Genomic DNA, 14,514 nt, shown 5'->3' with positions numbered 1-14,514 from the left:
AGGTATTTTTATTAGCACAGTTGAATGCATTAGAAGCATCTAAATCAGTAAATCAGTTATCCTAGCTTATATGGGACTACGGTCCAATGGGTGGGCTCCCACAGTCGCCTCTAGGTTCAGACAACCTAGCTCTAGGTTCAGATAACCTAGAAATAGCTATTTAGAACAGTTGAGCTATACTCAGTATTTTACTTTTCAGTTGGCACTGTACTGGATTAGATATCCATTAGGCTGGGCTCCCATAGTCGGTCCCTAGGTTTAGATAACCTAGCAGCTCTACTAAATTCAGGATTTGCAACCCCGGGTCTGGTTAGAGATGCGCGCATAGCAAGTACAGTTGCCGGGCCCAAACAGCAGCATGATTACTATTTTCACTTATTATGATATTAGCTTTCAAACTCTTAATCTAATCCAGTGATTATAGTTTAAGATTAGTTTTGGCTTAGTTCAGTTTCAGTCAGTATCATGCTCCAGCTTAGCTTTTCCGTGTGAATATTCATAATAACTTTATGTGTTGTTGTTATTCATGTTTATATGTTCATCTTTAGATATGCCATGATTGTATGCTTATATGCCATGCCATGCTTAGTTTATTCAGTATATCCAGCATAGGTTTTAAACAGCATGATTTAAAATCATATTTGCATCGTTGCATGTTTTTTTGAGGTAGATGGTTTCTTACTAAGCTTTTTAGCTTATAGATACTACTTTTCTTATACTGCAGATAAAGGTAAAGGAAAAGTGGACCAGTAGCGGAGGCTGGAGGTCAATGCAGATCGAGATGTGTGTGGAAGGAACTGGAATAAAAGATCCTCAGGGGTTTTAGCAAGCTTAAATAGTAGAAGTCTTAGTATTTCTTCTTTTATGCAATTTTGAACCTTAGAGTGTTTAAATCATGGGAGATTCATTTAGTTTGTTAGTAATTATGTTAGAATGCTGGTTAATAGTTGTTAGAATGTATTTCCATTGATTTTAGAATTTTTGTGTGAGATTTTGGCATGCCAAAGTGCTGAAATCAGAGTTCCCGGGCGAAATCAGAACTCTGATCGGTCTCCAGACCGATCAGAGCCTAGGCAGTGCCACTGGATCGGTCCGCCGACCGATCCAGATAGATACAGTATGATACTGTATCCTCCTGGATCGGTCAGCTGACCGATCCAGCGCGATACAGTAGCGATTGCAGATGTTTCGGGTGCCTTGATCGGTCAGTCGACCGATCCAGACATACCTGGATCGGTCTGACCGACCGATCCAGCCACACCTGGATCGGTCAGCCGACCGATCCAGTTGGGAACAGAACGTCCCCAGCTTCGATCGATCAGCAGGCCGGTAGGTAGTTGGGAAGTTAGTTTCTAGTCCCTAGCTCAGTTGGGATGTTCAGTTTCCCCTTCTTAGCATGTGTACACCAGCAAAGAAGGTCTTTAGACCTTTCTTATCAGTTGTATCCGTCATTAGTAGAGTAAAATTTTAATTAGCCCAACTTTCCGCACAGTATAGTTTAGCATTATTATGACGATCGGCCTTACAGTCAGTGCCCAGAAGGTGGGTCGTTACACCTTGAGCTTGCAGCAGTAGTGTTCGCTCTCAAAATTTGGAGACATTACTTGTATGGAGCTCAGTGCAGAGTGTATATAGATCATCAGAGTCTGAAGTATTTCTTCACTCAGAAGGATCTGAATATGCGACAGCGTAGATGACTAGAGCTGGTCAAAGACTACGATATAGACATCCTCTACCACCCAGGGAAAACCAATAGGGTAGCAGATGCACTTAGCATAAAGTCCAGTGCTACCTTATTATCTCTAGCAGCCATGTCACCGCCCCTACAGAAAGAGATCACAGACTTCGATCTTGAACTCATAGTTGGACAGCTCTCTACTATGACGTTAGAGTCTACCTTGCTTGGTGATCTTCAGACAGCTCAGGAACGGGATCCTGAAATTCAGAAAATCAAGCAAGGATTAGCAGAATCAGACAGTGGAGAATTCAGAGTATTTGATAGTGGGGTATTGTACTTTGGTGACAGATTATGTGTTCCAGATCAGGAGGAACTACGCAGGAAGATTCTAGATGAGGCTCACAAGACTCCCTATGCGATGCATCCTGGCTCCACCAAGATGTACCAGGACTTGAAGAAATGTTTTTGGTGGCCCGAGATGAAAAGAGACATCGCTAGATACGTTAGCACCTGTCTGACTTGCCAGAGAGTCAAGGCAGAACATCAGAGACCAGGAGGAGTTCTGCAGCCTATCCAGATCCCAGAATGGAAGTGGGAGGATATTTCTATGGATTTCATAGTGGGATTACCCAGAACCACGAATGGTTTTGATACCATCTGGGTAATAGTCGACAGGTTGACTAAATCAGCCCACTTCTTAGCTATCAGGATATCTTACTCCATGGAACAGCTAGCACAGTTGTATCTCAAGGAGATCGTTAGATTACATGGAGTCCTACGAACCATTATATCAGACAGAGACAGCAGATTCACATCACACTTCTGGGAGTGTGTACAGTCAGCGTTGGGCACGAAGTTAAAGTTCAGCACAGCTTTCCATCCTCAGACAGATGGTCAGACGGAGCGAGTAAATCAGATACTCGAAGATATGCTCCGAGCGTGTGCCCTAGACTTCAAGGGAAGTTGGTGCAAATATCTGAGTTTAGACGAATTTACATACAACAATAGCTATCAGGCCACTATTGGTATGGCACCTTACGAGGCTCTCTATGGGCGGAGGCGTAGATCTCCAATCTGCTGGTATGAGAGTGGTGAACAGAAAGAACTAGAACTTCAGACAGATCTAGTGGCAGATACCACAGCAGCTATACAGCAGATCCGCTAGAGGATAGAGACAGCTCAGAGCCGCCAGAAAAGCTATACTGATACACGGCGTAGACCCTTAGAGTTTTCAGTTGGGGATTCAGTGTTCCTCAGAGTAGCTCCCATGAAGGGAGTAATGCGTTTTGGGAAGAAGGGCAAACTAAGTCTCAGATATGTGGGACCATACCTTATCAGCAGGAGAGTTGGCAAGGTAGCATATGAGCTAAAGCTACCACAGGAGATGTCAGCCATCCATAATGTATTTCATGTCTCTATGCTGAAGAAGCATATCCCAGATGCCACCCAGGTGATTGAGCCCCAGTCGATACAAGTCCGCGAAGACCTCAGCTATGACAATCGGCCTATTCAGATAATAGACCGAGCAGTTAAGAAATTACGGAACAAGGAAGTACCTTTAGTGAAAGTAATTTGGCAAAGTCACACAGCAGAAGAGGCAACCTGGGAGACAGAAGCCAGTATGAGACAGAAGTACCCAGAGCTATTCTAAGTTCAAGGACGAACTTTTTATAAGGTATGGGGGATTGTAACGCCCGAAAATTCTCAAAATAATTATTAGAAATATCCTAGTATTTTTCTGAAATTTTAGGACATTTTTACAGAATTTTTAGAGTAGCGGAAGTAACAAAAATAAATAGAAAACGAAAATAGCCTACGCGGGAATTGAACCCGAGACCTATTGGGTCCTACGACTTATAGCGGACTCTAGTAACCAAGTGAACCCAGCAGGGCCGTGCTGAAAGGAAAGAGAATCAATTATATTTATGTTGGAGTTGGGCGAATTAATTCCTTAATATAAATAGGAATTAATAAGTGGGGAGATAGAATTTTTAATCAACAACTTCTCCTCCTCACCCTAACCTCACGCCGCCTCCCTTCTCCTCTCCTTCTCTCGGTGCCAACCAAAAGAACAAGCAAGGGTTCTATCCCAAGGGTTCCAAGGGCAAATTCCGGCGACGACTTCGACACGTGGACGCTCCCCTCCGCGAGAGGAACGCTTAGACGCGAGAAGATCGTCGAAAGGATCGTCTCCTCCGGAAATCTAACGATTAGAATCGTAAGAAAATCCGAACAGGAGGTAAGAAACCCCTCACCTACAGTATAAGTAGCTCTCGTGTGAATTTCATGTATTAGTTTAGTAATATGCAGACTACCGACACAAAGGATGCGAATTAGCGCATACCAAGTGTTCGATTTAAATTGTTTAGCACAGAAAAATGCAACTTAGGCATTTTAGTGGCTTAGATAAATGCAATAGAAGCATTTCATAGCTTATTGAGTCTTGCTCCAGTTTTTACAGGACTAGATGTCCAATGGGTGGGCTCCCACTGTCGCTTCTAGGTTTAGATAACCTAGTTCTAGGTTTAGACAACATAGTGAAAGCAAGACGAGAATTTATTAGCCTATGTTCAGTATTTTACTTTCTCAGTGGCACTGTACTGGATTAGATATCCATTGGGTTGGGCTCCCATAGTCGTCCCTAGGTTCAGCTAACCTAGTAACCCTACTAAATTCGGGACTTGCAAACCCGGGTCTAGTAAGGGATGCGCGCACAGCAAAGTACAGTTGCCGGGCCCAAACAGCAGCATGATTATGTATTTTCACTTACTATGTAAATAGTTTTCAGAACCTCACAAAATAGCTATGGGAAAGTAGTATAATTCTAGCAATAGTTTAGCATCAGCTTAGTTCAGTCCATGCTCTGTTTAGTTTTCTTATGAAGGCATGTGATAGTTTTATGATCAGTTTTGATTTCCCTATCTTATGAACCTGTATGCCATGTGTTAGTATTCATGTGTAATGATTTCAGAGTGCACGGTTGTCACAACCCTACCCACTCGGCCTCACTATTGTGTGTGAGATGATCGACTGACGTCAGGGGTGACCAGGACGCATCATTGGCATCATATGCATGATGCATTTATTGCTTGTGTTTGTGTTTGCTGCATTGATATGCTGCATATTGTTTGGATACCTATGTTTGACATGCATACAGGATTTCCATATCACTCGGACTGTTTATCCTTATACCCCGGTCCTGGTTACTACAGTATTCTCCTGTTTACTTCAGTTTACATTTACCTTTATTATATCAGGAGACTGTACGCATGATTAGTGCTAGGTGTTATTTCCTTACTTTATATATCAGTTGTACCTGCTGAGTGTTGGACTCACCCCGCCTCCATTGTTGTTATTTTTCAGGTTGATGCTGTCAGGAGAGAGTTTCAGTTGCTAACCCCCTGCAGACCACAAGCTATTTTTTTTTATCCTTTGGTTTGTTATTTAGACTGTATTAGACTTATTCTGTTTGAGGATTTGGATATTGTATGGATTCGTATGATCGATGGATTTTCGTATGGTTTAGATTTGTTCTACTACATGCCTGCCTAGACGGCAGAAGAGGTAAGTTGATCTTATCGTCGAATTTGAGCTTTACGAGTGTAGTTAAGTAGGGTTGATTTCGAGTCAGGGTATTATTATTCTGTTTACTTGTCATATAAACTACGTGGTTGTGTCAGCCAGAGGCTGAAATTGATATTAACTGCGTGGTGATGGTTTATTTATTGTTATTATTCCAGCCGCATGTGGCTGAGGTATATAGTGTTTGTAAAAAGTTTCAGATTGTCCGTCGTACAGGGGAGATGCTGCCGAAATTTCTTCGGACAGGGACTCCTCCGGGGCATGACAAGAGGAATACTGTAGAAGATCAAGAGGTCATTGCATACAAAGGAAGGTATAACTAGTAATTATTTTCTGCATCATGCTAGTTATTTTTCTTTGTATGAATTCCAAACACAAGAGGCATTAGATTCTATATTTTCGAATTTGTTATTCGAGTTCATGTTTTTTTTTTTTTTTCAAATTTGTGATTCGATTGTTCCTTTTGGTTAAACCTAGAGTTATATAAGGAAATTAAATATTAGCTTTCCTTAAAAGGCTTTGTCTAGGAAGTGGTGGTTGCTCCCATATCCAAGAAGGTCTAGTGCCTCGCCATGTTTAACCTGGAAGTCAATTTTAGAAATTAATATTTAATTGAATTTATAACATAGGTGGATTTGGATCAATAGTGTTAAGTTCCGCTTGTGATCCAAGTCTAAACCATTAAGAACAGATAAGTTAAATTTGGAATCAATAATGTTAAGTTCCGTTTGTGATTCCTAATTTAACTTCTAAAGAACACAATAGGTTGTTTAGGAAAGGTTCGACACTTGTACAAAATTTTTATACAGTGGAACCGGTACGATCTTCCTATGACCAACCAACAATCTATTTATATGTAAATGAGTTTTTAGGTATTTTTTTCTAATTATTAATCATGTATGATAAGATTTTAAGGGTTTTTAGTAGGATCGTACGATTCTACGATCTCATCTCGACCGATCCGATCCAGACCCTAAATCAATTCTATATAGGATCGTGATTCTATAAACTATGGCGTCAACCACCCTGATCGGCACAGATATTCGATTATGGTATAGTCGAACGACCGATCCAACAACAAACTTATGAGGTGTCATCCGAACGGCAGCTATACATCCCCAACAAAGGAATGATCGATTGACCTTCTAAACAACTATCAGGCCATGGATAGTGTCCGATCGGAGGAGGTCACCCGATACGCTACTTGTCCAGTCAGTCGGACTTGCCACCTCCTTCGACTTGAGGGGAAGGCTTGTGATACGGTAATAAAGAGGGTCCACCAAGTGTGGGTCAAAGAAAGAAAATAGCAGCCAACGTCGAGGTCAAAGTCAAGGAGGTTAATGCTAGAGGACCAACGGGCTCACTAAATGGTAGCCGAGCGAACCCCTACATCAAGGGTTGACCGGGCATGAGTCTCCCGACCGACAATGGGATGAGCCAAACGAAGGCACGTGTAGATGACTGGATCGCTATTTCGGTCTAGCGTGAACATTCTATCTAGACTCGTCGTCACAGGGAAGAGCAGCCGAGCAAAGGAATCGGTCGGGCGTGAGCATTCTATCTAGACTCGTTGTCATAAGGAAGAGCAGCCGAATAGAGGAATACTCGGCCGAGTGGCTATCTCGCTCGACCAATCGACGAGAACGCTGACGTGTATTTGGGAGCAAAGGAGTGCTTGTTGGTTGCTACTCGGAAAACCTAGAGGTTCCACTGTATAAAATTTTGTACAAAGGTCTGAACCTTTTCCTAGCTACCATGTGTTCTTTTAAATTAAATTTTGGATCGCCTGCGGAACTTAACACGTTTGATCCAAAACTTAATCTATTTGTTCTTTTAGGTTTTGACTTGGATCTCCTGCGGAACTTAACACGTTCGACCCAAATCACCTTAAGTTATTAATTCCATTAAATATTAATTTCCATAATTGGTTCCCAGTACTGACGTGGCGAGGCACACGGCCTTCTTGGATATGGGAGCAACCACCACCGACTAGACAAAACCTTTTATAGAAACCTAATATTTAATTTCCTAAAATAACTTTAGGTTAACCGAAAAGAACAATCAAATCACAAGGAAAAATAAAACAAAAGAACACAACATCGAAAAATATATTCGAAATTCTAGAACGTAAGCCTCTTGTATTTGGTATTATTTCCATAAATAACTAGTATGATGCGGAAAGAAAAATTACTAGTTATACCTTGTAGAAAAACCTCTTGATCTTCTACCGTATTCCTCTTCTAACCTCGGACGTTGTGTGGGCAACGATCTTCCGAGATGAGAAACCACCAAAGCACCTTCTTCTCCTTTCTTCAAGTTTCGGCCAAGCACTATGCTTCCAAGAGATGAAGATCTTTTTCCACCAATCAAGCTCCAAGGGATGTAAGCTTTCTCCTTCTTCTCCAAGCTAAAATCCGCCACCACTTGATCTTCAAGAAGGAAGAGAGGTCCGGCCACAAGATGGAGAGAAGAAAGGAAGGGCCGCCACACCAAGGAAGAAAAGAGAGAAAATAATAGAGTTGTTCACCATGAAGTCTTCTCTAACCCCTCTTTTATAATCCTTGGTCTTGGCAAATAAGGAAATTTAATTAAAACTTCCTTAATTCTTTTGCCATGAAAAGGAAAATTTTATTTAATTAAAATAATTTTCTTTTCTCAATTTACATGGTCGGCCACTTAAAAACAAACAAGGAGAGTTTTAATTAATTAAAACTTCCTAATTTGTCTCTGTAAATTTATAAAAATTTCTCCAATAATTTATCCCTTCATGTTGGTTTATAAAAAGGAAATTTAATAAATTAAAATCTTTCTTTTAAACATGTGGATAAAAGAAAGTTATCTCTAAAATTAAAATCTCTTTTAATCTACAAATAAGGAAAGATATCAAATCTTTTCTCAATCTTTTGTAGAAACTAATAAAAGAGAATTATTAATTTTTAAACTCTCTTTTAAATCATGAACATGGTTAAAAAGGAAAGTTTTCTTAAAATTAAAATCCTCCTTTCAATCAACAAATAAGGAAAGATTTCAAATTTTAAACTCTCTTTAAACATGTAGATGATTTACAAATAAGGAAAGTTTTACCAAAATTAAAACCATCCTTTTAATCTACAAATAAGGAAAGAGATTAATCTCTTCTCTTAATCTTTGTAGAAAGCTATAAAAGGAAATTTTTAATTTTAAACTCTCTTTAAAATCATGATATCCACATAAGAAATAATTTTAATAAAAATCCTTTTAAATATTCTAGTGGTCGGCCACCTAAGCTTGGGACCCAAGCTTTGCCCCACCTTAACTCATCCACTTGGTCTTGGCGGCCCTAGCTTGGGTTCCAAGCTAGCTTCGGCCCCATTGGATGGGTAAGAAACTGGGTATGCGGTGGGTATAATCTCAATATACTAGAGGCTACGATAGGGACCGAGAGGAGGTGGTTTTGGTCTCCCGATGAAATTAAGCATCCCGTTCGCCCGAACACACAACTTAATTTCATCAACAATAATTCATTCCACTAAAGAACTATTATTGAACTACCGCACCAATCCCAAATTATATTTTGAGCTCCTTCTTATTATGAGTGTGTTAGTCTCCCTGTGTTTAAGATAACAAATGTCCACTAATTAAGTAAATTATTGACAACTCACTTAATTAATATCTAGCTCAAGAGTAGTACCACTCAACTTCATCGTCATGTCGGACTATGTCCACCGCAGGGTTTAACATGACAATCCTTATGAGCTCCTCTTGGGGACATTCTCAACCTAGATCACTAGGACACGGCTTCCTTCTATAATCAACAACACACACTATAAGTGATATCATTTCCCAACTTATCGGGCTTATTGATTCATCGAACTAAATCTCACCCATTGATAAATTAAAGAAATAAATATCAAATATATGTGCTCGTTATTATATTAGGATTAAGAGCACACACTTCCATAATAATCGAGGTCTTTGTTTCTTTATAAAGTCAGTAAAAGAAACGACCTCTAATGGTCCTACTCAATACACTCTAAGTGTACTAGTGTAATTATATAGTTAAGATAAACTAATACCTAATTACACTACGACCTTCCAATGGTTTGTTCCTTTCCATTATGGTCGTGAGCTACTGTTTATAATTTATAAGGTACTGATAACATGATCCTCTGTGTGTGACACCACACACCATGTTATCTACAATATAAATTAATTGAACAACTACATTTATCATAAATGTAGATATTTGACCAATGTGATTCTTATTTCTAGATAAATGTTTATACCAAAAGCTAGGCTTTTAGTATACACTCTAACAATCTCCCACTTATACTAAAAGACTAAGCTGTCATATCTGCTGCCATACATCTGATTCCCAACCCTTCAACATGTCCATCAAAAGCTCTTGCCTTAAGGACCTTAGTGAAAAGATCTATAGGTCATCACCTGATGCAATCTAGGCAGCAACAACTTCTCCTCGTTTATACGATTTCTCGTATTGGGTGGTACTTGCGCTCTATTGTGTTTACTTGCCTTATAGATTTATGGTTTCTTCGAGTTTGATACTGCACCAACATTATTACATTAAATTGTAACAATCTTTGAGCAAACCAGAAATCATATCTAAGTCTATCTTGAGGTTATTGAGTCATTCAGCTTTTATGGCTACCTCAGAGGCTTGCCATATACTAAACTTCTATGGTGGAGTCAAGAAAACACCTATGCTTATCACTCTTCCATAGTTATGACTTTACCTCCTAAAGTAAACACAAAACCCGAGGTTGACTTATTATTGTCCCTATCGATTGGAAGTCAAAATCCATGCAACCCACAAGGACCAAATTAATCGCCTTGTAAACTAGCATATAATCTCTAGTGCATCTAAGGTACTTCAATATATGCTTTTACGCAGTCCATTGTCCCAGTAGTTACTTTGATATCTGCCAACTATGCCCTTAGCAAACAGATTTCTTATCGTGCATAGCATTCATTAGGCTTCCGATACCGAAGCATAAAGAACTGCCTTTATTTCCTTTATCTCCTTTAATGTCTACAGAGACATATCTTTAGATAAAGTTACTCCATCCTAAAAGGTAAGAAAACTTTCTTGGAGTTTTGCATGCTTAAAACGAGCAAGGATTTTTCCGATGTATGAAGCTTGGGATAAGTAAAATATTCTTTTCTTGCGATCCCTTATTACTTTGATCTCAAGAATATATACATTCTCCCAAGTCCTTTATATCTAATTGTTTGGACAACCATACCCTTACTTCTGACAACATTTTGATATTGTTTCCAACTACCAAAAATGTTATCTACGTATAGTACAAGAAATACCACCACGCTTCCATCACACCTTTTGTATACACAAGACTTATCCGGTTACTAAATAAATCCATAGGTCTGAATTACTTTGATAAATCGGATGTTCCAAGACCTTGAAGCTTTGCCTCAGTCCATAGACTGATTGAGCTTTACACAAGATGCTCTCAGCCCTTTGCAATGAACCCTTCTGGTTGCTTTATATGGATGCTTTCTTCAAGACTTCCATTAAGGAATGCTGTCTTGACATCCACTTGCCAAATAGATAAAAGAATCCGGATAGACTTAAGCATGGCTACCAGTGAAAAAAGTTTCCTTTTTCATCAAGCCTTGCTTTGAAGGTTTCAACCTTCCTGTCTATCCCTCTTTTCCTATTATAGACCTTTTACACCCAAAGGCTTTTATACCACTTGGTGGTTCTATAAGCTTCCAGATTTTATTAGAATACATATATTCTAATTTTATTATTCATTACTTTTTGCCAAGATGCTGCATATTTATCTTGGAGTGCTTTGTCATATGTCCGGAGATCAGGTTTATGTCCTTCAGGGATCGAGTCCAAAAACTCTCCCAAAACATGAACCTATTTACTCTCCCACTATGACAAGACACTTTATGCAATTGTGTATCATTTGTGATACGTGTTGCAGTTTTCTTGTGGTATCTCATCTTGTACAGTTGGTACTAGGTTAGACATGTCCTTTATTATTTCCTTAAGAACAAATTTACTTATGAGCACGTGGTTCATTATATAGTCCTTTTCTAAAAATCAGTCATTGATGCCAACAATGACCTTCTGATTTTTAAGACTATAAACCTACTTTTGTTTATCTAGGATAACTTACAAACAAGTGAACTCCTATCCAACTTATCATTGTCTCTCTTTAACATATGTGCTGGATTACCCGAATCCGAATATGCTTCAAAATAGGTTTTCACCTATTCAGCAATTCTATATGAGTAGAGAGTTCTAACTTGGAAGGTACTATGTTCACTTCAGAGTTTATCCTTAAAACAAATTTGGTAATTTTCTGAATAACTCATCATCTATCTAATTATTCCATAAGAGTCCTTTACCTTCTTTCTACTACACCATTACGTTGGGGTGTACCAGATGCAGTTAGTTGGGATTGAAATCAACTTCGATAAGTGACTCCTAAAATCTCTCAAGAGGTACTTGCCACTACGATCTTCCATAGTGACTTTTACTTTATTTCTCCGCATCAACCTTGTACTCTTTGAACTAATCAAAGTACTTAGTCTTGCGGTACATTAAGTAAATTTATTTGTATCTTGAATAGTTGTCTATTAAATGGACAAAATATTCAATACTACCTCTTGTCCGGATAGTCATAGGATCACACAAATCGGAATGCCGTTTTCAACATATCTTTGACTCCATACCCTTGGACTTAAAAGCTTCTTGGTTATTTTCCTTCCAAATAAGACTCGTAGGTTGGAAAGATTTCCACAACCAATGAACCCAAAAGTTCATACCAATGAATCCTACTCAAGTATAACCTAGCTTTAGATGCCAAAGATATAATTGGTTCATTCCGAAGGTTGCTTTCTCTTAAAATTAGAAGATGTGTTACTAATTTCCATTTGTTGCATTGTGGGAGTTATTGGATTATAAATTGTCAACCATCATACCAGAATAGATAACTTTCCTATTTTTCTTGATAACAACTTTGTTATCAAAATAGACACAATATCTATAATAGTTTAGAAATTGAAATCAGGTTCTTTCTAAACTTGGTACGTAAAGACAATTACTTAAAATCCATATTTTATTCTTATCAAAGGATAAACATCTCCCACTGCAACAGCTACCACTTTTACAGTAGTGCCCATGTGGACGGTGATTTACCTTTCATTTAGTTGTCGGGTTTCCTGGAACCCTGCAATGAATTGCATACATGATTAATGGCATCTTGTATCTACACTCCAGGTTCTGGTAGATAACACCACTAGACATGTTTCAACTAATGAATTAAATACACCTAAATTGTTCTTAGTTCTAAGAAGATAGTCTACCTTAATGTCCAAGTCCTATTTCCAATCATTACAATTGTGACTACTAAGTCTTTTTCTATAGTATGACTACTAGGGATTGACAAACATCCTAAGAATCACAAAAATATTTGGTCAAGATCAACTCCTTAAAATCTCCATGAATTTTGTGTATACAAAATCGAAGAGGAGATTTTATTCATTAATTTTATTATCTCGTCAACTTTACTTTATGACGAATAAAATTAATAGTTGATCTATCTTTGATCAAATATTTGGTCAAAACTCTTTGAATTTAAAATAACATTGATTCCTCAAACAATATTATTTAAATTTACCAACACCTCAAACACCGTGAATTTTGCATGCCACGTTAGTGTGGACGTATACAAATTCAACATTTGTAAAGGAGGGTTTTACCCATTAACTATCTTGTCAACGTATCTTTATGACAAATAAAATTATCTCAAATCCCCATGAATTTTGTATGCCACGTTAGTGTGGACGTATACAAAATCAATCATTTGTAAGAGGGGTTTTAACCCTTTAATTTTATTATCTTGTCAACTAGTTTTATGACAAATTAATAGTTGGTTTCATTTGGTCACACAAATAATAGCAGTGACTCCGATGGGGAGGATACTATTAGATGTGTCTAAGTGTATACCATTACTTGACACTAAGTCCATTAATAAGATTATGCCCCTTCCGTTGGGGAAGATCACACGCTCTTAATTAACTTCCTATAGTCATCCAAAAATGGAAGTCTGTTCTAGTGATCCACAAACAAGCTCATCCGTTATGGAGGAAGGCACTCAGAGCCAACGTGCAAGCTTGTTTGCATCACTTACAAACCAGTAATGGAGACCATGGGATTTACTTAAAAATCTCTCTCCCACTTAGTTATTTATAAATGAGGAATTTTAACTATGCTAGCCTACTAAATATGTAAACTAACATGCACACACAGCACAATATAAAAGCAATAAATAGAAAATCTAATTTTCAACTATTATGGCTTTTATCTCTAGTTGTCCTCCGTGTGTTGTCATCCCAAGCTGCTGCCATATTTGGCCACTGCCACCGGGTCTAGCTGTCGCATCCATCTTGCTCCTAGTTTCGCTGCGCCTCTGGTCCTTAGAAGGTTCCACGCTTTGCAAGATTCGATCCGCGACATAAATAGAATTTTACATTTTGATCCTATATTCCATAAAAGGAATGTACATGTATCTAGATCAAAAATAAAATCCTAATAAAACTAAATACAGCTCCTGCTGTATTTTATAATACAATCATGCACACACAATAAAATGCCCTTGACATGTCCAAGGGTCCAATCACACACATAATAACTATAAGCCATAATAGTTGGATCCTGCATCCACAAAGTTAGCACATCCTACTATTAACCTGCCTAAATTATGTATGACATGTGCATAATTAAACTAATACCAAATACAGAGGCAAAACCCTAGCTCTGATACCAATTGTTGGTTGCTACTCGGAAAACCTAGAGGTTCCACTGTACAAAATTTTGTACAAAGGTCTGAACCTTTTCCTAGCTACCATGTGTTCTTTTAAATTAAATTTTGGATCGCCTGCGGAACTTAACACGTTTGATCCAAAACTTAATCTATTTGTTCTTTTAGGTTTTGACTTGGATCTCCTGCGGAACTTAACACGTTCGACCCAAATCACCTTAAGTTATTAATTCCATTAAATATTAATTTCCATAATTGGTTCCCAGTACTGACGTGGCGAGGCACACGGCCTTCTTGGATATGGGAGCAACCACCACCGACTAGACAAAACCTTTTATAGAAACCTAATATTTAATTTCCTAAAATAACTTTAGGTTAACCGAAAAGAACAATCAAATCACAAGGAAAAATAAAATAAAAGAACACAACATCGAAAAATATATTCGAAATTCTAGAACG

The sequence above is a fragment of the Zingiber officinale genome, chromosome 9B (assembly GCF_018446385.1).
Source record: "Zingiber officinale cultivar Zhangliang chromosome 9B, Zo_v1.1, whole genome shotgun sequence".
Taxonomy (NCBI): Eukaryota; Viridiplantae; Streptophyta; class Magnoliopsida; order Zingiberales; family Zingiberaceae; genus Zingiber; species Zingiber officinale.
This window is presented reverse-complemented; position numbering follows the sequence as displayed.